Here is a 25832-nt window from a genome sequence, read left to right as displayed (position 1 = left end):
ACCGATTGTGGTGTAAATGATAAATGAGTTCCAACTGGTTTTCTTACCATTGGGTATGGAATATAATATCCTTGGTTAGGATAAAAAGATACTTGAGAAGCTATTGTCACAAATCCTTGATTAGGATTTGTCGATTTGAATGTTTTCCTTTTATTAGGCCTTTTATGAATAGTAGTTCATTCATCGAATTTTTCAGAGGTTTTTTACCTCTATCCATATGGTCTGCTAAGATAATCAACAATAATATTGTTAGTTCCTTTTACATATAAAACTTCAAAATTAAAAGTACATAATTCATTATACCATCTAATTCTTCTGGGTACCGTTTCCAAACTTTTATTAGTAAGGAAATGTTTAATTGTTTGATTTTCAATTTTTATAATAAATTTTTCAAGGGCTAAGTTAGTCCCCACGGTCTGTTGTAGCCTTGGGTCCAAGGCTGAAATGGCATCTCCATCGTTAAACTTCTTCAGCGCCTGCAATTCTATAAACATATCAGTAAACTTATTGGGGATGAACCATGGCATACGCCATTAACTGAATGGTACCAACTACCAAGTGATAATATGAGCAAAGAGAGAATTAATGGAAAGAAAATCACACCCATTTCGCTGTTATCCGCTCCCTGGGTTCCCGTTTTGGTTCAATAGGGCGCCTGCCTGTAACTAGTTCAACCAATAATATCCCAAACGAATAAACATCACTCTTTTCTGTAAGTTGATAGGTTCTTAGATATTCTGGATCCAGGTAGCCGGCAGTTCCTTTAACCTGGGTTGACACATGGGTTGCACCAGAATCTATGTCAGCAGCCAACCTAGCAAAACCAAAGTCAGTAACCTTGGCCCGAAGCTTTTCGGTGAGGAGAATGTTGGAAGACTTTATGTCTCTGTGGATGATTGGGTGATCTACAAGAAATCAATGGATAATCTTATTAGTCTCTCCCTTCCTATTTCACCAACAACTTAATGAAAATCAAAAGCAAACCTATATACGTATGAAGATAGGTGATTGCATGCGCCACATCAATAGCTATATTAAGCCGTGCAGCAAGGTCAAGAACTTTTCCATGCACACCTGCAGCATTTCTTTTCATGTTTCAAGTCCCAAAGTTCCAGCATAAAGAGGGGTAAAGGAAAGGAACAAAAGGAAAACACAAAACCAAAGAAAGGGTGGACTACTAGTCTATAACAAGAACTCACCATCCAAGTGTTCCTAAGGGTTCCTTTGGCACATATGTCACAACAACAATCCTTTCATCCCCATGTTCTAAATACCCACAAAACTTAACCAAATGCAAGGGTTCCACTTGTGCCAGTGTTCTTATTTCACTTTGGAATTCCACACCTAAATGCTTCTCGTATACACTCTACAAAAAGAAGAGAGGGTTCGTCGATTACTTAGTTAAGCCCATAAAATATGATCAACGCAAGGGACAAAAAGAAAAGACTATTTAAAGTAACTTTCTTTCATAGTTCCAAAATCCAACCTGTTTAGCACGCTTAATAGCAACAAAGGTTCCATCATCAAGTCTTCCCTTATAAACCGTCCCAAATCCACCCTGTCCAATCTTGAAAGCAGGGGAGAAGTTCCTCGTGGCCTTCAAAATTTCCTCCATCGTGAATTCCATGCTCCCAGGCCCTTTCTCCTTTGTTGAATTGGAATAAATCCCTCGATTCGAACCCCTCCTCTCGCTCTTCGCTCTTGACGCTTTCGGTGCAACTGCAACTTTAACAATTGGCGTGTGTAAGATGGTTTCTGTTACTACGTTACTGAAGGGTTAATTAACAATGTTGGTTTCACAAGTGTTATTAATGAATCTATGACTAGCACACAAACCTATGACTGAATCAACATTAACTATAAATTCTTCGTATAAAACTCGATCGATGAAGAATTTTGCGTTTTCTTTCTTCAGTCCAAAGCTTAAATGAATATCTAATAGCAGAGCCGGCAAGTTGTTTGGTTGCCGAGAAAAGAAAAAAGCACCATTAAAGAAAACAAAGACAACATCCTCATTAAAGGAGGAAAAAAAATACAAGAGATTTTTTCTCTGTATTCAAGTAACACATAAAAAGAACATTTTACCGCTTCCTCGGATCCAAGGATCGAAATTCAAACTTATTGAAAGTTTTATACGAGGACTACTTACTGAAATCCGATTAAAGAAAAAAAGAAGTTGTCCATCGACATTTATAATTTAAACTAAAAAGAGAAACAAGGCATACCGGAAGGAACTCTTATCTCACCGGAATCCCCAACTTTCTTGTAGCCATCTGGCTCAGGAGGTGTAAAACAGTCGACAAAGGCACCAACAATGGACCGGGCGATAAGCGTGACTAGATTTCGGCCTGAACCGATTTTTCGAGAGGAAGATGATACAGAGTAAGAAGAGATTGGAGAGTAAGGAAATTGATCCAGCGTTGACCTTATGCCGAAGCTAGGGTTCCGGCTTGTAGAGCTGCAGCTGGAGCTGGTCATCATGAGAGAGAAACCGAAAGTAGAGAAATACTGTGTGTACGTAATAACGTAGAAATGGCTAGGGGTGAGCATTCGATCGAATCGAATCGAAAATTTTCGAGTTAATCGAGTTTCCGAATCTCATTTTATCATCCTAACTTTATTTGAAGTTTTCTCGAATCGAGTCGAGTGAGATGGAATTCGAATTCGAATCGAATCGAATATATTTGTTTGAGTTAAATTTTAAAAAATAATTTTGGGTCCTTGTAACCATTGTCACCCATCGTAATAAAATTTGTCCAACTTAATCAAATTTTTTATTAACTTTCATCACTTCATAATTTATTTATCAATTTTTTATATATTGGTTAGCTTCTTTGCTTGCTTAATTGTTTCAATTATCTTCAGATTCTTGTCACTATGTATTTTAGAATTAAAAAATATATTAAATGTAAAAATATGATTTTTTTAATAAAAGTTATTTTAAAAATAAAATGTGAAATTGATACCAATATAAAATTTTAACACGAATATTTTATGGTATAATTAATAATTCAATTTTAATATAAATATTCAATATGACTAAACAATTCAATAATATAAATAATATAAAATGTGAAATTTAATTTAATAATATAAATAGTAGATATAAATAAAACTACTACTATTTATGTTTAGTGATTTTTTTTGGATAATTTTGATTTTTTATTTGAGAGTAAAGGGTGAGAAGTAAGAGTTTAGGGGGAAAATTAAAAAAGTTTTGGGAATAAAATTTTGGAGGGAAAATATTTAAAAAATTTGGAGGGGAGAGGGTTTGGGATAGATGAGAGGTGAGATGGGAATGGAATAAAAGTTTTAGGGGAAAAGTGGGAGGGAGTAAAAATTTTGGGGGAAAATAAAAGGTTTTGAGGGTTTTTAGGAGTAAAATTTTGAGAAAAAATAAATGGGAGAGTAAAATTTTGGTGGAAAATGAATTTTTGGTAGATTGGGGGGTTGAGAGGGGAGGGGAGTAAAAGTTTTGGGGGGAAAGTGGGAAGGAGTAAAAGTTTTGAGGGAAAAGTAAAAAGGTTTGGGAGTTTGGGGTAAAAATGTAAAATATTATAGTTTGATATTCGAATTATTCGAATTATTCGAATTATTCGAGTTATTCGAGTTATTCGAATTCGAAAATTCAACTCGATTCGAACTCGAAATTCAAAAAAAATATCGAGTTGACTCGAATAACTTGATTAACTCGAATAACTCGATTCGTTTAACTCGAAATTCGAATTTTTTTTCAATTTTTTCGAGTCGAATCGAGTTTTGCTCACCCCTAGAAATGGCGGGTAGTTAAGAGATGGAGATATAAACGAGATGACTTGTTTTCATTTTGGTGATTATTTGAATGTTAATGAGGGTTATATTGCTTTGTGTTTTTAAAAGTTGTTTTAGAATAATTTTTGAAAAGTTTTGTTTAAAATTTAAGCGTAAAAAATACTTTTAGAAATAAAATATTTATTTTAGATATATAATATTAAGTAACAAATATGTATTTAAATAATATTCAAGTTAATATTATTATATTTTAGTAATAATATAAAAAATAATTTATTATAACTTGTTAATATTTTAATATATAAAATATAAATTTTAAATATTTTTAAACAATAAATATTAATTATTTATAAAATTTAATTAGAATATATAAATTATATTTTAGATAATTAAATATAACCATTAAATATTTGTAATTAGATATTAATACATTTGTATTATTTTAAAAATATTTTTTTTATTTTTAATTAATAATTTTAACACATTTATAATTAAGTACAAGAAAAAAAAGAAAAAAATACTTTTAAAAAGTCAAAAATTTCAACCAAAAGTAACTTATTAGCACAAAATTTCTTTCAAAAGTGATTTTCAAACTAAAAGTGTTTTTTTAAATAAATACTAAACAAGGGCTAAATTGAGTTTATTAATTGAAATTTTAGTTCAGAGGATTATACCGTCCCGCCCTTCGGGTAAAACATAAAAATCTCGAATTTTAAATAAATAGGAATTGAGAAATAATATGATATAAAAGAATAGAATTATTTAGGGTAAAAATTAAAATTTTTTACGATAATAAAAATATAATTTCATCATTTCAAAAAAAATATATCTTTATAAATTTTATAAAATTAAATTAATTTTTTATATTTTTAAGAAGATTAAAATGTAATTTCACCTCTATTAATTTAAAATTTTAAAAAATTTTAGGAAGGCTGGGCCTCATAATATTTATAATCACGATTCATTAGTATTTGAGTTATAAAAGAGTATTAATGATTGATTGTAAGTTGTAACCAAAGAGATTAAAAGAAAAAAAATAAGAGATTAATTATCGTAAATTCCAAATTTGTTATTTCGACCGAAGCAATCGTGACATTGGAAGAGTATTTTTACGGTCAAAGTCAAGCTTTCCTAAAATAAAGCCAAGTCAAAGAAAGATTCACAAATTGTTAAAAAATTACAGTCATATTATAATTCAATTCATTATTTTACTCTTTTTTTTCTAAAATTTTATCATTATCATTTCTAAGCTTGAAATTCACTAATTAATATTATATTTAAGAGATGATTATTTATTAAATTCATCATTTTTTTAAAAAGTGCTTTTAAAAAGTACTTTTAAGAAGTGATTTTGAAAAGTTTGGTTTAAAATTTGAGTGTTTAGTATTACTATCAAAAAGTACTTTGAAAAATAAAATATTTATTTTGGACATGTTTTTATCAAGTAAAAAATATGTTTTTAAATAATATTTAAATTAGTTAATATTATTATATTTTAGTAAGAATATAAAAAATTTATTATAACTTATTGTTAATATTTTAATATATGAAATATATATTTTAAATATTTTTAAGCAATAAATATTAATTATTTAGAATATATAAACTATATTTTAAATATTTAAATATAACATTAAATATTTATAATTAGTATTTTAAAAAATATTTTTTTTATTTTTAATTAATGATTTTAACACATTTGTCATTAAGCACCAAGAAAAAAAAGGAAAATACTATGTTATTGGAGGGGTGAAAAAGTAATTAAGTACCACAAGTATTTTTGGGAGAGGAAAAGCTAAAATTTTTAGCTTCTCCTTTTCAGAAGTGCTTTTTAAAAGCACTTCTGAAAAGTTAAAAATTTCAACCAAATGCAGTTTGTTCTTCACAGCTTTTCTTCTAAAAGTGTTTTCGGAGTCAGAAATCTTTTTTTAAGCAATGAAGAACTTGCCTTTAGCCTTGCAATGCCTGGCTCCTCATAGACAGAATTTGCCTAGAATGTGGAGGTGTGGAGAAATCCTGTGGAGCATCCGTAAGGATTATCGGGAACTATCAGCTTTAGACCTTCGCTCTCCTTCATGTAATTCCCAAACAAGTGCTTCTGTTAGAGAAATATAATCCAAAGGCCAACTAAGATACAAATGACAAAGTGTTGTTGAATCTAAAACCAACGTACAAATGTATAGAGAAGGAAATACAGCGGTCCACCTTGAGGATCAACCAATCGAGAATCCGCCATCAATGGAGGCATAATAAGGAAGCAAATAAATTCCCAAAACTGAATTTCAAAAATGATTCTTAACTGCAAGATTATGCCGGTAACGTGCTCGTCTGGTTTGGATTGTGTAGTGGAAAGTCAATTTGTTGATTATTAAATGTTGTTCTATTTCTGTTGTAGATTAGAATCATACCATGGTTAAATTGGTCACATCAGTTCTTGATTTTATTGTTTCATTCGGTTGAATTGCTTGTTCATGACAAAATTCAAAAAAATTCTAAAAGGTCACAATTAAAAAAGAAAAAAGAAAAGGAAAAACTACTAAACACAAATACATAATAAATGAAATATAAGCATTCATTTCATAAAAGTTATAATAACAAATGAAATATTTATCTAACATAAACTTGGTTCAACAAGTTTAGATAGAGTTTTTATTGGTTCAACTTTTTTCGATTTTATAACATCAGTTAAATTAATTGAACTATCAATTTTCGATTCAATTAATAGATTTATTCTGAAATTTGAGCCAAAACGAAACTTATTTTATATGATTCCGATTTTATGTTTGAAACGAAGTGTACCGATTGATATGATCAGTATCGAAACGAAACCGACCATGATATAAATCTTGAAATAAAAAGTGTATATCAATCTTTTTCCAACTAAACTAATACTTGATTAATAACCAACACTAACTCAAGGGTTTTATAATAAGCATAGATAAGATAAATAATACATATAGCTTTAATATCCTTGGTCAAAAAATTAAAAATAATTAGAAGGAAAATATTTCATATACAAGTGGTAGAGTTCTTTTAACCATACAAGTGATTTAAATGTTAAACCATCATTTGTGGAGTGAAAAAGAACTCTGTGCATGCATATTAAATAACAATCCTTGAAAAAACTTGTAATTGATTGGTTCTAAATTCTGTTGGAATAGGGAATGTGACGTAACATGGTAGAAAATGATGTAAAGTAGGGAGAGAAATAACATATAATATTTATTAATACAATTTGGATAGATAATTTTATTTTTGCAGAATCTTATTTAAAGAATGATTTCTTTAATGATGCAATTAAATTTTGATTAAAGCCTAAACTACTTTTACCATAATAGATATTTGCAGCTCCAAAAATGCTTCGAATTGTTACAAATTACTCTCACAAATATTTCACTTTATATTCAATATAAACTCTCCAAACAATACTTAAAAAGTTTGACAAAATTAACTAATAAAATAGAAAAATATCTCACTTTATATTCAATGTAATTGAATGGATAATGATGGTGATATTATAATTTATCACGAAATTCCCTCATCACTTGTTGTTCTATAATATTAAACCATAATCCATTAAAAGTCAAATATACTAACATCAAAAACTTATCAATTTCAAACAACTTATTATAACTATTGTTCGAACATGGGAAAATGCAATCATTCCTAATTAAAAATTAATATATATAGCACCTTTGGGTAAAATACCAATAAAAGCCCATTTTTTTTTAAATTACTGAAATGGGCCTGGTAAAAAATTAATTACCAGAATGGCCCAATTCCCCGAAAACGCGTCCATGTCAGCGCGTTGTCAGGTGACGAGGCAAGAAAACGCTTCCTCAAGGAAGCGCTTTGTCCACGCCGACAGAAAGCATGCCCTCAAGGACGCGTTTTCTGTCCACGTGGACAAAGTGCTTCCTTGAGGAAGCGTTTTGCCCATGCATGAACAGTAGCAACGACTATTTTTTTGACCGTTGGTGACCCCCCAACGGTAAAAAAAAACTATAAACCCCATGTTGAAACCGTTTTTTGAAAAACAAAAATTTAGTTGTAAACTTTAAAAATAAAATTGGAGTTGCCACCGATCCTTTATTAAGGTGTGATCGGCTCACCTTAAAAATTATTTTGATCTACGAATTTTGAGAAAACGAGTTCGGGAGTCAGTTACGTACGAGGAAGGGTTAGCACCCTTGTAACGTCCAAAATCGGTACCAAATTGATTATTTGATGTCTTAGTGTCGAAGGTTAAAAAATTTTAAAATCAACTCAAACGATGAAATTTGAAAAAGGATAATCAATTGTTCAAGTCATGTAAAGAAATCGAGTCCCAATACGTTAGGGTATAATTCCTCATAATCCCCAAACTTTGAATATCACTTTATTTTATGTGAAAATCTTCATTTTGAGAAAGTAACATGCCACATCCAATACGTTAGGACACAACAAGTTAAGTTCCCAAAAATGATTTTTGTACTCATGCACTTTGAATAAGAATATCCTCGGTTATTTAAGATTAACAAAGAAAATCAGAACCCAATACGTTAGGGCTCAATTTCCTTTGAAAATCCCAAACTTCGAATATTGCCTTTATTAAAAAAAACCTTTGAATCAAGAAAATAACTTTGATGTATGGTTAAAGCCAAAATATATTTTCAAAAAGGGTATGTTAAGGTTAATGTACAATGTGAAACAAAACTTTAATGTAATATGAATATGTATTTACAATATATATACAAGTACAATATACAAGCAAATTCGAAAATATGAGTGGGCGCATACTTAACACATAAATATAAGTGTACATATAAAAAGGTAAGTGAAGAAATATATACAACAAACTTATAATAATTTCTAAAAATATGCATGTATATATGTAATGAAAATTGTAAAAATAAAATAAAAGTATGAAAATATGCAAATGTGTACATATTTACAGAGGCAAGAAAAATGAAACGTATAAGTATATATACATAAGCCAATCGTGAAAATTCATATACGTATATATTCAAATACATATATATATGTACAATATGTAAATAAAATAATGGGATACATGAATTAACAAAAAAAATATTTATAATAATTAAAAAATGAAAAGTGTATGTAAAAAAAAATCTTTTAAAAAAATGTATGTATATATATTTATATGTATAAAAAACTATGAAAACAAAGTAATAATACAATGTGCATACAATAGATATATATATTTAAAATATTAAAGTATATACATATTAACATGCATATGCGCATATGCGCATAATAATAATAATATATAGTATTATAGTAGTAAATAAAATAAAACAAAATAATAGTATGGCATAATTGTGATAAAAACTAAAAAATGGGTTAAATTGAATTAAAAACGAAAAAATAGGGGGAATTTAAAAGAAATTAAAAAAATAGGACCAACTTGATTGCGCAGGAAACAATGGAGGACCAAAAGGGGAATTAATCCCTCCCTCCTACATGCTGTGCAGCACTGGATTAAATCGTCATGCGGGTAAAATATTTGGGCCAAATTTTAAGGAGGAAAAAGAACTTGATTAAAACGCGTCACAAAAGGGGGAGGGCTAACTGCGCAATTTCCCCATTTAGGTGGAGACGCGCGGACCCCCCCAAAGCTAAACGGCGCCGTTTCTTGTTTCTTCTTTAGGTTTTAACAACAAAAATCAGAAGCTAATTTTGTTTCCCCCTTCAGCAAAGGAAACAGTTTCCTTAGGGTTTCTTCAACCCCCAAATGCCGCCGTTCAGCCTTATGCCAGAGCCCCGATCACGACGAAGCCGGCAACAATTGGGTGACTCCAGTGAAAGCTCTGTTTTCCTTTTCTTTTTATTTGTTATTTTATACGAAATAAAATGAAGAAAATAAAAGAAAATAAAAACATAAATAAATAAATAAACGGACACTACGAAGTGAAACAAAGAAGAAATCACCTATGCAAAAACAAGTTTGATCTCTCTATTTTCTCTCTATTTCTTTGCATATATTTTCGACTGAATCCCCCCCTTTTTACAGATTTTTCAAGGCTTTAAATAGCCGAAAAATGGAAAAAATGAACAAAATCCAAAAAGAATCTATTCTGTTTTTGTTGGCATATTTGCGTTCGTTGCTACAGGTACTGCGTGCGGGGAAGGCAGCGAGGGGCGCGATGTGCGGGATCGACGGGCGCAACGCGCGGGAGCAGTTGCAGTACCAGCTGCTACGGCGCTGAGGCAGGGGCTGTTAGGGTTTCTAAAATTTTGATTTTTTTGGGCTGGGGTCTGAAAATTAGTTGTTGGGCCTGTTAATGGTTTGGGCCCGTTTATTGGTTTGTGCCCGGACATTATTGGGTTTGTACAGCTGCCCCTCTTTTCTCATTGTCGTGTAACAGGAATAGAGCAAAGACTAAAAGCCCAATTGTGCCCGGTCTTACTGAGCCTCGACTTCTTCAGTGCTTTTCTTCTTCAAGTAGCCTCGTTCCTTCCTACTGCATCTTCAGAGGTACAAGAACTAGCGTTTCAATCCACTCCACTATAATGACGAAGAGATAGAACTCATATGTTGTAGCTTCTCAAAAGAACAAAATTTGTTGTCTTTAATATGCTCCACTGCATCTTCAGGGAGATAAGACTTATAGCTTCAACTTGTTCTGCTATGACTTAAAGATAAATCGGATGCGATCTACTCTACTGCAACTTTAGAGAGATAAGATCTGTGGTTTTAATCCACTCCATTTCAACTTCAAGGAGATAGGAATACTGGCTTTCAATGTACTCCACTGTAACCTCAGGGAGGTAAAATCTACCATCTTCGATTTACTCCACTACTGCCTAGGGAGATAAGATCTGTAATCTTCAATCTATTCCAATGTTGCCCAGGGAGATAGAATTACTGGTTTCAATGTACTCCACTGTAACCTCAGGGAGGTAAAATCCACCATCTTTGATCTGCTCCACTACTGCTTAGGGAGATAAGACTTGTGGTTTTAATCCACTTCATTGCAACTTCAGGGAGATAAAACTTGTATCTTCGATCTACTTCGCCACCATATGGGAAGACAAGATCTGCTCTCTTTGATCTACTTCACGCCAGTACATAAAGACAAGATCTGCTTTCTTCGATCCACTTCGCCACCAGTATGGGAAGACAAGATATGTTCTCTTTGATCTACTTCACGCAAGTACATGAAGACAAGATCTGCTTTCTTCTATCTGCTTCGCCACCAGTATGGGAAGGCAAGATCTGTTATCTTTGATCTACTTCACGCCAGTACATGAAGACAAGATCTGCTTTCTTCTATCTGCTTCGCCACCAGTATGGGAAGGCAAGATCTGTTATCTTTGATCTACTTCACGCTAGTACATGAAGACAAGATATGTTTTCTTCGATCTACTTCGCCACCAGTATGGGAAGACAAGATCTGGTATCTTTGATCTACTTCGTGCCAGTACATGAAGACAAGATCTACTGCTACTCCACTGTTGCTCAGGGAGATAGAATTACTGGCTTCAATGTACTCCACTGTAACCTCAGAGAGGTAAAATCCGTCATCCTTGATCTGCTCTACTACTGCTTAGGGAGATAAGATCTGTAATCTTTAATATATTCCACTGCTGCCTAGGGAGATAGAATTACTGGCTTCAATGTACTCCACTGTAACCTCAGGGAGGTAAAATCCACCATCTTCAATCTGCTCCACTACTGCTTAGGGAGATAAGATCTGTAATCTTCAATCTATTCCACTGCTACCCAGGGAGATAGAATTACTGGCTTCAATGTACTTCACTGTAACCTCAGGGAGGTAAAATCTGCCATCAACCTGCTCCACTGCAACCAAGAGAGGTAAGGCTGGTATCTTCGATCTAATTCGCTGTCAATGCAGGAAGGCAAGATCTGCTATCTTTAACCTGCTCCACTACAACTGAGGGAGGCAAGGCTTTATTTTGATCTGCTTCGTTGTCGATGCAGGACGGCAAGATCTGTTATTTTCACTGATCTATTCTTTGGAGAACATGACCTATATCATGAACCTAATTATGCCTAATGATTAGGATGGCATGATCAAAATGAATCAAATGCTTCTAACTAGACATATGTGAATAACATTTGAATGAATGCAGAATTTCTTTTCTCCAGAATAATCCCGCTTAGGTTGTCATTTCTCGAGGTTTATTAAGGCTTTAACACTGACATGCTACAACGCCTTCTTGCTTGACTGGCTTTTCTTCAATCCTCTCTTATCATTATTCAAGAATACAGGATTTAAATCTTTCTGGTCCCTTACACCATTCCCAAGGTGTCGTACCAAAGGCTCATGCGCAAACGAAAGCTCTCTTCTCTGAGGCAACCTTTTCCTATTGCCTGGTGATCATTGCTTGCTTGTTTATTTAAGCTTTGTCATCAACATGACCTTCTTCTCCCTTTCTTCAGTCAATGTTTTTAACGACAAAATGTGAAGGGATACTCTTAATTTAGACTCTCCCTCTTAGATATTCAACCTTTAAACTTGATGTATTCTAAATAATAGCCCTGCTTCAGGTTACCGTATTATTTAGAAACTTCTAGAGTAATATGAAAAACTTCTCTTGTGAAAGTTTTATTAGTCTATTAATTATTATTCTAATGCAACATGCTTGCAAAAAGATCATGGATAAGAATAGAGTTGGCTTTAAGCATAGCTCAAAATGAATAAATTGTCAAGGATAATAAAGATGGATAACAAAGAAATTGATTTAGGAATGCGTATCTTGGAAATGAATGAAGTGTTCCAAGAATAAAAAAAATAGTATAAGGATTAGGTGCCCCAAATATCGCAGCTTGAATTTTTTTGTATAAACTTTCTAAAGACCCTTCTAAGTTTGACATGTATTTGAGAGATCTGCAATACTCTGTTGATGCTTCAGGATATCGCCTACCCTTTCCTGTTGATTCAGGTATAACAAGATCACTACATGCCCCAATCTGATCAAGATTTGAACTGCTCTGATCACCTCATGCCCCATTCTGATCAATATTTGAGCCGCCCTTTTCGGGTTTTCAACTCGAATCCCCTTTGGTCTCAAGGTTCCCTTTGCCAGTTTTCACCTTGGCCTCTCTATTTTTTCTCTTTTTCTCTTTTTTGACTTTTATTTTTTTGGACTCAAAGCACCCTTTGCGGGTTTTCACCTTGGCCCCCCCCTTTTTTTTGAAATCAAAGCGCCTTTTGCGGGTTTTCACCTTGGTTCCTTCTTCTTCTTAAGCCAAGTATTTATTGACTGAATCTGAGTTTATAGGACAAGGCAGGTTTTTTACCATCCATTTAACTCAAGATTAATGCTCCTCTAGAAAAGGCCCTTTTTACAACGTAAAGTACTTCCAAATTTGGCATTCATTTTCTTCTGAAATCCTTCTGAAGAGGAAGAATATTTTCAACACTAGGTCCCCATCGCGAAACTCTCTAGGACAAACCTTTTTGTCATATGCTTGCATCGTTTGTTTCTAGTATATCTGACCGTGATATCGAGATTGGGTCTATTCTGCTTCATCCAACTTCAGCTCAGCCAATACCCGGAGATAAAGAATTTTGACTTCAAATGGATAGAACCGTGATAAACTAAAGAGAAATGCGTTGCCCCGGTAAAGAATTTTCACTGCATCGTTTATGATGTTGACTGTAGATTTTTGACGTCGTACTGCTGTTCAGATTACAATGACAATGCTTAACCCGGGCATATCCTGGTATGACTATATGAAGATATCTTTAAACTTTTGCTTTGTTTTTTTTTGGTCATGCATGTTCTCTCAATGTCACAGTCTCTATTGTCTCATTTGTTTCTCTTATTGCTTTACCATCCTCAACAAGTTAGGAGATAAGCTACAATTCATGACATCTTCAAAGTCATGAGATCGCTCTAAACACACGTCTCACTCAAAAGGCGATTTTGAGTCTGTAGCAGCGTCACTCGTGCCATTGGTATTTGGGGACCCATGGTGGGTACCAAAGAATATACAAAAGAATATATGAATAATATGAATGAATGAATGGTTTGGCAGAAAAATCCAAAAGAATGAAAGAAAAAATCGTAAAGAATGAAAGAACATTTGCTCAAAGATGATTGCAATAATGTATTTCATTAAAATAATAATGTTTAGACGTGAGCCTATCTCACAAAGAAATTCTTATTGCTTCTAGGCTGAAAGCAACAATTGTGTTCTGAACATTACTCTAACAGACTCTAAATACTTCAGGGGTTTCCTCTACAGTCCCATTATTTAGAACACCTCTAAGGCAAATATCTAACAAGGATCCTTTTAATTGTGTCTGGGTATCGATGTGCAAACTTCTCACCACTTCTTCATACATTGCAGTCCCTCCATCCTCAATCATGATTGGGTAAAGGATTTTTTGTACTTGATGAGTCACCCAACTTGACAATACCCATGTTGATGAATTTTTCAACTAGCTTTTTGAAGGTAATGTAATTCTCTATTGAGTGCCCCTTAATTCCCGCGTGGTAGTCACATTGTGCATTCGCATCATACCACTTAGGATACGGAGGTTGTGGAGGTTTTAAGTAATGAGGAGCAACAACATGCGCATCAAATAAGCTTTGATACAGATCCTTATATAACGTCGGAATTGGTGTGAACTGGAGCTTCTCAGTACCTGGTTTCACTCTAGATTCTTGTCTTAATAAACCTTGTTGGTTAGTAGCCACCTTTCTTGGTTGACTCACAATAACTGGTTTAGAGTAACTCGTGTTGTTCACCTCATCTTCTCTTTTCCTTGAGATTGACCTCTTGTTACTCTCCTCTGCATCAATTTTTCCGCTCCTTATGGGGCTTTCAATCATTTCACCATTCATGACTATGCCAGAAAAGCTTTTTGTGGCACTTCCTAACATATGTGTGATGAACGGGGCTTTCAATGTATTTATAAAAAGCATCGTCATTTCTTTCTCTAAGAGCGGTGGTTGAACTTGGACGGCGACTTCCCTCCATCTTTGTGCGTAATGCCTAAAGCTTTCACTCAGCTTTTTCTCCATGTTTTGAAGGGTAATTCTATCAGGAGCCATGCCTGTCACATGACTATACTGTTTCATGAATGCTTGTGCCAAGTCCCTCCATGAACCAATTGTGGTACGGCTCAGCTAATTGTACCACTTAGATGCTACCCCTGCTAGGCTATCTTAGAAACAATGTATTAATAGTTGGTCATTGTTAACGTATCCAGCCATTCGCCTGCAGAACATGGTGATATGAGCCTCTAGGCAAGTCGTCCCATTGTACTTCTTGAATTCCGGCATCTTAAACTTATGAGGGAGTACCAAATCAAGAACTAAGCTCAGCTCTTTAGCGTCAATCCCGCGATAGCTTTCAGTGACTTCCATCACCTTGAATTTCTCCTTTAGCCATTTGCACCTTTCTTCTAACTGCCTTGGTAACTCCTCCTTTAATCCTTCCATTTCAGCCCCTTCATCGAAGTTAGGAATGACAAAGTTAACAGGGCGGTTTCCGGGATTAGAAACCAATCCAGCTTGAAAATTCGAAGCACCAGCCTGGGACTGCTGAGGCATGATGGTGACAGTAGATTTACGTGGGTATCCAGCTTGAGTTCGTACATGTGGAGGGGTGAAACCTGGAGGATAGAGAGGTTCATCATCATTTCTATCCTCGACATTTGCCATGGGGCCCTTTCCTTTATCACTTCCCCCAGTTATCAATTGGGTTAACTTTGCCATCATATCATCTTGGGATTCCTGCATCTTCTCAGACATATCTTGTTGCATCTTGTCTAATCGTTCCTGCATCTGTAGCTGAAGTCGGTCTTGCATCTCCTTCTGATGCTGTTCGAGCTTTTCCAATCTCTGATTCATATCTTTAATCTTTGCCCGAGTGTCGTAACGGTGTTTGGTTAGTTGGTTGGTTTCCAGGTTAACTGAGTAATGATTTTAGTTAATCAGGATCCCTTAACGGTGTTTAGTGCATGTGATGTAATGTGATGCAAGTGCATGGAATGAATGCAAAAAAGAGACGTTGATTCATGTTCGATTTTTTACTAGAAAACTTTACTAGAAAATAAATCTCTTTACATAAAGCGGACATATATATACGGCTTTACCCCCATACTCTAAGTGAAGATATCGACCCTTTAGATATTAAGATACATCTCACGAATTTGATCTCCTTTTTGTTTGATCTAGGTCGTAAATCCTTACTCATTTACGTTCATTGGCTTCTTTATGAGATTGGGACTTTTGATGACTTTTGAATAAACTTTGACAATTTGGATCCTCAGGTCATGCAGCAAAGTCGTAGACTCCTCTTGTTAGGCTTTTCGTGCCATGTTTTCTTCGGACCACCGTATTATCTTCCACCTTATCAAGAAACCCGTATTCCATAATAAGCTTTCTAATCTAGTAATCGAACTCAAATCAACATCTCTTTTCTAAGATGAAAATGCAATGTAATCATGATGTCATGCAATCAAAACAAAATAAACCCAAGTCAGTATCACACCAAAAAGATATAATCCAATACAAACATGGAATAGCAAGAACATTTATTTAGGAATCCACTAGGGTTTGGTATAGCTCTACCTAAGGCAAGTTCCTAAACCTCACTATATGAGGTTTAGTTTCGAGAGTAAGGGTACGCAAACCAGCAAATTCCTCGATCCTCACCCATTATAGCTCATGTGGATCGAGTTCAGTTCAGGGGGATACATTTCCCTATGGCTGCACGGAGATGAAAATCTCACGAAGACATAGGTACGGATGTATCCCGGAAGCGGTCCACTACCCTGCACGGAGGTGAAAACCTCACGAAGGACTAGTTTCTCGCTCCCACTTAAAGGGGTAAAATGGACCATGCAAGGCAAAATGCAAATACAGATTAATCGGTTTGGTCCAATCATGCAAACATATCGTGATAAAAAATCAATGAATGCGAAGGGAAATCATGATTTTAAAACAAAACTTGATTTTTCGATCACAAGACAAAAATAATCAATTTATGGCTCGACTCTCTAAGGTCCCCAGTGGAGTCGCCAAGCTGTCGAAACCATTTTTTGAAAAATAAAAATTTAGTTGTCGACTTTAAAAATAAAATTGGAGTTGCCACCGATCCTTTATTAAGGTGTGATCGGCTCACCTTAAAAATTATTTTGGTCTACGAATTTTGAAAAAATGAGTTTGGGAGTCAGTTACGTACGAGAAAGGGTTAGCACCCTCGTAACATCCAAAATCGGTACCAAATTGATTATTTGATGTCTTAGTGTCGAAGGTTAAAAAATTTTAAAATAAACTCAAACGATGGAATTTAAAAAAGGATAATTAATTGTTCAAGTCATGTAAAGAAATCGAGTCCCAATACATTAGGGTACAATTCCTCATAATCCCCGAACTTTGAATATCACTTTATTTTATGTGAAAATCTTCATTTTGAGAAAGTAACATGTCACACCCAATACGTTAGGACACAACAAGTTAAGTTCCCAAAAATGATTTTTGTACTCATGCACTTTGAATAAAGAATATCCTCGGTTATTTAAGATTAACAAAGAAAATCAGAACCAAATACGTTAGGGCTCAATTTCCCTCGAAAATCCCAAACTTCAAATATTACAAAGGCGACAACAACTGGGTGACTCCAACGAAAGGTCTGTTTTCCTTTTCTTTTTCTTTGTTATTTTATACGAAATAAAATGAAAAAATAAAAGAAAATAAAAACATAAATAAATAAATAAACGGACACTGCGAAGTGAAACAAAGAAGAAATCACCTATGCAAAAACAAGTTTGATCTCTCTATTTTCTCTCTATTTCTTTGCATATATTTTCGACTGAATCCCCCCCCTTTTACAGGTTTTTCAAGGCTTTCAATAGCCGAAAAATGGAAAAAATGAACAAAATCCAAAAAGAATCTATTCTGTTTTTGTTGGCATATTTGCATTCGTTGCTGTAGGTACTGCGTGCGGGGACGGCGCGAGATTCACGGCGACGAGGGGCGTGATGTGCGGGTTCGATGGGCGCAATGCGCGGGAGCAGTTGCAGCACCAGCTGCTGCGGCGCTGAGATAGGGGCTGTTAGGGTTTCTGAAATTTTGATGTTTTTTAGGCTGGGGTCTGAAAATTAGTTGTTGGGCCTGTTAATGGTTTGGGCCCGTTTATTGGTTTGTGCCCGGGCATTATTGGGTTTGTACACCCCCTTTCATTTTTTTCACACCTAAATCCTTTCTCTCAATTTCTCTCTAATATTCTCTCGAATTCCTCTCAAATTACTCTTAAAAAAGCTTTAATTTTTTAAATTATTTTAAAAAAGCTTTAATTTTATTTTTTTGAATTTTTTTAAATCATAAAAATTTGATCTTGTTAGCAGTGGCCGGGGAATTAATTCGTCTCGATAACAAGCACATATCTGTCGAACAAATGAAAATGTTAAGTGTTAAATTTAATTTTTAAATATTATTTAAGATTTTTTTGATTTATGCAATTTTAAATAATTTTTATTTTTATTGTTTCTTATAAAAGTCTGTAGATCGGATATTGTAATGCTATATACGTAATATACATGGTCCTCCATCATCATTGGTAGAGAATTACCTGCGGGAAGCGGGTTTTGGCACGTGGCGACGGTAGGTCGGGGATGCAAGTTGGACCCGAAACTCATCAGTGCGTTGATTGAGAAGTGGAGACCCGAGATGCACACATTTCATCTTCCATGTGGAGAGTGTACTATCACTTTGGAAGACGTCAATTTGTAATTGGGATTGCCGGTGGACGGGTACGCAGTCACCACGTCTGTTCAATCTGGTGATTGGGGAGCGGTATGCTACGAGCTTTTTGGCGCTATTCCGGAGAATATTAACAGAGGTAGGATCGAGATGGGCTAGTTACGAGACACATTCCCAGAGCCGGATGATGATTCTACCGAACTAGAAAGAATCCGATATGCTCGGGCATACATTCTTCAGATAATTGGAGGTTATTTGATGTCGGACTTGTCACGGAACCCTATACATCTAAGATGGCTGCTGAAACTCGTTGATTTTAGAGCAGCTGGTGAATTTAGTTGGGGGTCTGCCGTGTTGGCAATATTGTACCGAGAGATGTGCGGGGCGACGCGACCGAATAAAGTGAAAATCGGAGGTTGCCTATCACTATTGCAGTCATGGGCACGGTTTCGCTTTCCATTTTTACGTCCTTGAGTGGACCACCCATATACATTCCCACTCATAACGAGGTAAATTTTATATTAGATTTTACAATTATTACGTAGATTTAAAATATAATCGTATGCTAAAAATTTATTTAATTAGGTGGAACCATTCGGCAAGTTATGCTCGATACCTACCTCTCTTGAAGATATACAGCTTCTATTAGACCAACGGTCGGAAGCACAAGTAAGTATTAAATAAAATAAATGTTTCCATCATGAGATAGTCTATTGGTATTTAGTATTTAGTATTATGTATTATGTATATAACTAATATTTCCATCATGTTCATATAGTTTCAATGGATACCATATAAGGATCCGACAATTCGGGCAGTAATTCCAGATGACTACTTCCAAAATCCAAACGCTTGGCATGTGAAAGTCTCATTGGTCAACTTTGCGACCGTGGAGATGCACCAATCGGACTGAGTATTACGGCAATTTAGATTCTAACAACCGATTCCCGTGGCACCTGAGGTGTTGGATGATCATTTCAAAATCAACCTTTTGAAATTAAAATATATCATTTATGAAAAAGGATTATATGAAACTTGATTCTACCTTATCCTTATCCATTTCAAAAGAATGACAAATTAGATCTTTTCTCTTATTTTTTAGTTTTTTCTTCATGCTTCTATTGGAAAGGAATAAAAATGATGTACAATCACAATTTCATATAATCTGTTCTTTATCGTAAGATAATGATCCCAATCGTGGCTGAAATAAAGAGAAAGTGTAATAGAGAGTGGCCATTGAACTGTAGTCATATTGGCAAGGAGACTAATGCAGCAGCAGATTGCTTGGTCCACCATGCAAATAACAGAGAATCCGTTCTTATGTTGCTTCCTTCACCTCCGGCACAAGTGCAGGACGTTTTGGAGAGAGATAAAAGTGTGTGCAATTCTTGGCAGAGAGATGATTTTGGGGGTTTTAAGACATTGGTCTTCCTTGTACTCGGAAAATATATATAGTATTACCGCACAGAATTAGAATTTGGAAAATTTGACTGAACTTTCTTAAGTTAGATGATTCCGTTTCAAACAGTTTCTTTTTCATTTTTAGTTCCCTCGGCTTGTACCAGATGTACTATTCCTGATCCTCAGACTTTTTATATGCTATATATTTCCGTTAAGAAGGTGATAGCATTGTATCATTATTGGCGTTTTCGTTTTCTTTGTGAGCTAGCGGCCGTAACACTAGGTTACGGTTTTTTTTTTCAGTTTCGATGTTGATGTTTACGGCTGATTTTTATCGTAAATATTCACGACATTTTTCATCACGATCGGAACTGCAATAATAATACCATTTATATATTTTCTGTTGGTTTTTTCTTTCTTTCTTTCTTTTTTTGTTAATTCATTTTCCGTGTTTGGAATCTGAGTTTGAATTTTCAAGAAAATGGGGCTCGCCGAGACGCTAGAAAAGATGACCAACCGTCAGGATTATATTAACTCTTGGCATACTCCGCTCATGGACACCACAAAAGAAGATTGTCGCTGTAAACACTTTCTCTCTTTCTTTTTCCCCCTCAATTTTCTTTCAGTTCGTTTTCTCTTTGGTTCCCTATATAACAAAATGCAGGGAAGAAAATGAATGTTCGAATTCTCCCTCATAGCTGCTTGAATGTGAAGATCATTTTTTCTTCCCACAATGTTATTGTTATAACATGTAATATATATATATATATATCTGATTGCATTTTCTTTTACTTGAATATGCAGACTGTGTGCTTGCAACATTTTGGCGAGTTTTTTTATGCTTTAATTACTCTTTTCATTTATTTTTCGACTCTGGCTGAGATTTGAGAAGATTCAATTCCCACGACGTATTAATATTGTATCTAAGAACATTAATCTTGGCTTTTTTTTTTTCTTTGAAACAATTTATTCATACATTTTATTACTATTTATCATATACTAGTATTTAGGATGAATCTGTTTCAGTCAAGAGCTAATTCAGCTCATGTCATGATAGCACATAATTAGATCCATGCCTTTTAATTTCTTAACTTATTTATTAACCAAAACTAAACTTGGGTAGATTTGAATGGTTGACTTGATCAAATCTAGTGACCATGAGTTTTTATTATGATGAGCTGGATCAGATTTTGGAATTATGTAATAATTCCATCTCCATATTTCTTGAACGACAGTGCCCAGTGCATATCATATTCCCTGCGGAAACAAGCACTACACGGTGACATGACGAGGTAAAAAGGTGCCATACCTTTCACATTTACTGCCCTAACATCATAAAAACAAGAATTTAGTACTGAAGTATTTGGGAGTGTTGTGTGTTAATAACGTTGTAGGTACGTGTGCTGTGCGGGTTACATTTGTTGCAGCGGTAAGTTAAAGGAAAAGAAATGTCCTGAATTTTGTCTCTGCCTTGAGGTTAGATTCACAAAAGCAAAATCCCTTTTACCACCTCTCTTACTCTTTCTTGTCCTCAGGATTTAACAACATATTAGTGAGTTTGTTTTTTTATTTCAGTTTATTCTAGGTCGCCTGTTGCTTCAGCAGTTCAGTTTTGTCTACTCGCTATCTTCTTCAAGATGAGTACGATATAAAGACCACGAAATGTGACAACTGCATCATTGTAATCTATCCCTAATCAGATATATTCGGCCTTTTTTCTTTCTTGGCTTTTCATTCAAATACAATTTAACGTATTTTGCAGGCATTTATGGTAATCCTTTCCCAAATCGCATGCATATGTCATCTGGTAGCTAGTCTAACTGACAATGAAGAACTTGAGGAACTCGCAGAGCTATTGACTTGTCTTTCTGAACTAATCAGTTGCGTGTAAGACATTCAAATGCACCCTTCTGAATGCCTTCTGCTAGTGCTAAAGGGTTCCTTCAGAATCAGTTGTGTTTTGATTTTTCTTTTGTATTGTTTTGTCTTGTATTTCAAGGTCTGTGCTTGTATGCAGGTAAGCAATGAGTTAAGTCAAGTGCTTGTAAAAGAGTTTCCTAGGCTAATGCAGAACAACCAAACGTCCAAGCCCGCTAGATTGATGCTCGGTTTTATTCGCTTTTCACCCTTAAAAAATATTCTGGAATAATGCAGACTCAGCACAAGATTGAAATGGACCACAGGCACGGTACAATAGTGGAGGGTGAACCTGCTATGATGATTCCTCCAGTGCAGGAGATGTCACGGTCTGATCAGCCAAAGCCTCCATCGCCAAACCAAGTTAAGGTACTTGCGACTACTTGGATCCATAACAACTTAGAACCCTATCCATCAACATAAAGAAAAGAGTGATGTTTATTCATTTGGGTTACCATTGGTTGAACTGGTCAGAGGCAGGCACCGATTTGAACCAATAGAACTCAGGGACCGGATAACAGCAAAAATGGGTGTGATTTTCTTTTCATTCTCTCTTTTGCTTATGTTAATACTTAGTACCATTCAGTTAATGACAAGTGTGCCATAGTTAATCCCTTTTTTCTAGTTGGAAGAAGTAATTACTGGCTTACTTGGATCTATGAGTCTAGATTTAAATTGCGGCCACGGCCGCGTTTTCGGTCACGTTGTGTTTATCGCGGTTGCGGACATAACGGATGCTATTGCGGTCACTGCGGGTATCACAGTCATTTTAAAATTCGCACAACTTATTGTAAAACATAATAATTATAATTATAATTATAAAAAATCACTTTTAATGATTTTTAGGGTGTTTTCTAACACTTATAAACTTTTATTAATATGATATGAGAACACAACTTTTATAATCATTAATTATTCTTACATTTATTTACGAATTATCTAAGAATGTTATATTAACTAATAACAAAGTAAAAAAAAGAAATATTAAACATTTATCATATTTAATAAGTTTGAAAGTTTTTATAGATAAAATAATTGAAAATTCATACCTGAGAGATGTCTTCAATATTTCTTGACAGCTTTGAAGATGGTAAAGATATAAACATTCTATGTTGCAAAAGGAAAAAAAGGAATAGATAAATGTATAGATTCTCATTAATTATTCCTATTTCCTACCACTTATTCTCACTCTCATTCTACTTTCATATATAGTTTAACATGCTTCGATTCTTAATTATCTTTTCATAAAATATACTCCATTCATTTATCTAAAGATATATTTTAAATGTTTTAATATCATCAAAATTAAGAACATTAACAAAAGTTTTCTTTAAAAAAAACATACCTTACAAATAATAGTAGTGCTACGATTTAGTTTTCACCAATTAGTGGAATGACGAGGAAGATCAGATCCTTCACCTTCACTTTGAGAGCGTTCTTGATTTGATTCTCTTGGCCTTTGTCCAAAAATATATCCAAAAAAAGTAACATTTTCACATTGGTTTTCATATAATTGATATGGAGGATATATTTGAGGAGAATGATACATGAGAGGTGGAGGTGGGTGATACATTGGTGGTGGAGGATGCATTTGAGGCTAGTATGGTACACCATAATTAAGAAATGGTGGATAATAACCATATGGTTGTGGATAACCATGTGAAGGTTGACAATATGAAGGTTGCTCTGGTGGATAAAAACCTTGAGTGCTAGTAGATGAATCACTATACCCAAGGTTACTAGAACTCGATCTCTTACCAGATGAAGAGCCTATAAAAGTATGCTTCTTACCTTTTCCTTTTGATGGAGCTCTAGGTTCACTTCTATCTCTCCTAGGTTCAGGAAACATATTTCCATCAAACTCTGATCTATCACGAAAATGTCCACTAGTGGTACCAACCCCATATTCTCCTCCATATTGACTGGAAGACCTAATTTCACCTCTATCACCATTATATCCATCATCCTCATCAATTGGACTTAAACCACCACCATCGGGTCCATCGCCACTCTGACTTGGCGTTGAACTAGAACTTGAATGAGACAAATTTTGTTGTTGAGATTGATCAACATCTATTTCATCATCAGAGGTATCCACATGCAACACACCGACATTTTCACCATCTAACAATGGATTCTCTTTCTCATGAAGCCATTCTGATAGTGGATCAACATCTTCAAAGATATGATCAAGGCTGATAGGATTAAAACTAGCATTTATATCATCAGTGCTCATTCTTTTTTGATGCTTTATCTGAAGCCTCATATTATAATAGGTAAACACTAGTTTCTCAATATTTTTATACTTTATCTGAAGCCTCATTCTTTTTTGATTCTTTTTTTATGTTTACCCTGATTCATTTGCTTCCAAGCTCTTTGTGCTTGTGGAGTACCGAATGTCTCATGTTTATCTCTAAATAGTAACAACTGCATAAATAAAAGATAGAGTAAAAATAAAAAAAAAATAATTCTATTTCAAATTATGTAACTAAGTTACAAATAATAGTACTTGAATCTAACTTGATTAACCATTCTGACTTGAGTATCAAGAGAATGTTCTAATCTTTCAATTACTGATCGTGTACCTTCTAATGTTTCTATTAGTACATTTTCAGAATGCTCCACCCCAAATTGAAATTGAGGATTGAGAAAATAACCTAAGTATAATTTATAAGAATATCATCAAATAATAATAATCTAAAGTTTAAAATAATAAAATATAAAAATAGTTCTTAATTATATGAAACATTTTATCTTACCAGCTAAATGCAAGTCGGAATGCATAAAATTTCATCTATTGTCAATAATATTTTCGTACTCGGTGAAATATCGACAATTTTGTTGAATTGCTCGTTTAGCTCTATCAATAGCCTCATAAATACAGCCCATTGTTGGTTTTTCATTGCTATCCACAAGTCTCAATACTTTACTAGGGGCTTATAAACTTTTATGGGGTCATTGGCTTTTTTCCAAAAATCTTTTCCCAAAACAATTTTTTTGGATTAATAAGCAGGCCCTGACTTTTGCTGTCCCCATTTTGATTCTTTAAATTCTTATATATTCATAAGAAAAATTTTAAAATAATATAATTTAAATTATTTGGAACTAATAAAATCATTAAAGGTTGCTATATTTCAGTAATTATATTAACTAATTATAAAATACTGACCTTTGAATTAAACATTTCTCTCAGACTTTGGTTTTGTCTTGTTATCTCTTCAAGTTGAATGAAATGAGTTGCAAATCGAGTAAGAGCGAGTCAAATTATTTGTTTCCCTTGTGTATACTTCTTCATCAAATCAATAGTCCAAATGTGATTGTATATAAAGAAAGTCACTTTCTTTGCCCCATCTAACACTTTTGCTACACTGGGCTTTTTCCCAATATCTTCAAAGCATAAATCTAAACAGTGAGCTGCACATGAGGTCCAATATAGATGTTTTCTTTTCAACATTAAATTTTTTCCAGCAACATTCATTGCTGCCTCATTATCAATAATTATTTGGACAATGTAATTTTCTCCAATTTCTTCTACAACTGAATCTAACAAACAGTAGTAGAATTCAGCATCTCTACTACGGACACTTGAGACATCTACCGATTTCCAAAAAATGGTTCCTTTACTACAATAAACAAGGAAATTAATGATGTGCATTTGATTCAAACTGTTGGTCCAACCATCACACATTAGAGTTGCACCCAATTCTTTCCAATGAGTCTTTAGTCTATTTACCTAATCACGAACTCGATGATACTCTGACTCCAAATACACATCTGAAACCTCATAAGGTGTTGGGAGTTTTACACCTTGTCCAACTTCTGTTGACACTTTAATTAAATTATACAACCATGGAGAGCTTGCTAATTGAAAAGGAAGTCTTTCATATATTAAAAATTTAGATACCGCTTCACCTATCTTCCTTCGAAAACTCTTTAAAAAAGAGTCATTGACCTTTGGTTGCTTTGAACTTTTGCTTCTAACCAATTCAGGTATAGCTCCCCTTAAGGTAAACTCAAACTCACTTGGGATGGATTTACTTGTTCTTTCTCTA

At 34.2% G+C, this 25832-nt stretch overlaps 1 long non-coding RNA gene and 1 pseudogene across 3 annotated transcripts; one reads left to right on the top strand and one right to left on the bottom strand.

Moving 5' to 3' along the window:
• Window positions 1-176: 176 nt before the first annotated feature.
• Window positions 177-14595, bottom strand: LOC107956123 (calmodulin-binding receptor-like cytoplasmic kinase 2; annotated as a pseudogene).
• Window positions 14596-20096: 5501 nt separating this feature from the next.
• On the top strand, window positions 20097-22623 carry LOC107956717 (uncharacterized). 3 transcript variants are annotated; one of them, XR_005915827.1, is made up of 7 exons: window positions 20098-20444; window positions 21099-21155; window positions 21258-21339; window positions 21439-21544; window positions 21626-21750; window positions 21881-22149; window positions 22255-22623. It is a non-coding gene; the product is annotated as an uncharacterized lncRNA (long non-coding RNA). The 3 variants fall into 3 exon arrangements; XR_005915826.1 differs by having other exon boundaries at window positions 20097-20444; window positions 21099-21163; window positions 21881-22623; XR_001700217.2 differs by having other exon boundaries at window positions 20099-20444; window positions 21881-22623.
• The last annotated feature ends 3209 nt before the right edge of the window (window positions 22624-25832 follow it).

The sequence above is a fragment of the Gossypium hirsutum genome, chromosome D07, assembly GCF_007990345.1.
Source record: "Gossypium hirsutum isolate 1008001.06 chromosome D07, Gossypium_hirsutum_v2.1, whole genome shotgun sequence".
Lineage (NCBI taxonomy): Eukaryota > Viridiplantae > Streptophyta > Magnoliopsida > Malvales > Malvaceae > Gossypium > Gossypium hirsutum.
Note: the sequence above shows the minus strand (reverse complement) of the source record. Positions and strands in the feature narration are given on the sequence as shown.